The sequence below is a fragment of the Arachis duranensis genome, chromosome 3 (assembly GCF_000817695.3).
Source record: "Arachis duranensis cultivar V14167 chromosome 3, aradu.V14167.gnm2.J7QH, whole genome shotgun sequence".
Taxonomy (NCBI): domain Eukaryota; kingdom Viridiplantae; phylum Streptophyta; class Magnoliopsida; order Fabales; family Fabaceae; genus Arachis; species Arachis duranensis.
Genome location: NC_029774.3, coordinates 96,661,327 through 96,661,837, shown reverse-complemented (window position 1 = coordinate 96,661,837; position 511 = coordinate 96,661,327).

Genomic DNA, 511 nt, shown 5'->3' with positions numbered 1-511 from the left:
ACCATGTGCTTGTGGCATGCAGGTCCAAGTGAAAGCTTGAGACTGAGTGGTTAAAGTTGTGATCCAAAGCAAAAGAGTGTGCTTAAGAGCTCTGGACACCTCTAAATGGGGACTCTAGCAAAGCTGAGTCACAATCTGAAAAGGTTCACCCAGTCATGTGTCTGTGGCATTTGTGTATCCGGTGGTAATACTGGAAAACAAAATGCTTAGGGCCACGGCCAAGACTCATAAGTAGCTGTGTTCAAGATTCAACATGCTTAACTAGGAAAGTCAATAACACTATCTGACATTCTAAGTTCCTAGAGAAGCCAATCATTCTAAACTTCAAAGGAAAAAGTGAGATGCCAAAACTGTTCAGAAGCAAAAAGCTACAAGTCCCGCTCATCTAATTAGAATTAATATTCATTGATATTCAGAATTTCTAGTATATTCTCTTCTTTTTATCCTATTTGATTTTCAGTTGCTTGGGGACAAGCAACAATTTAAGTTTGGTGTTGTGATGAGCGGATAA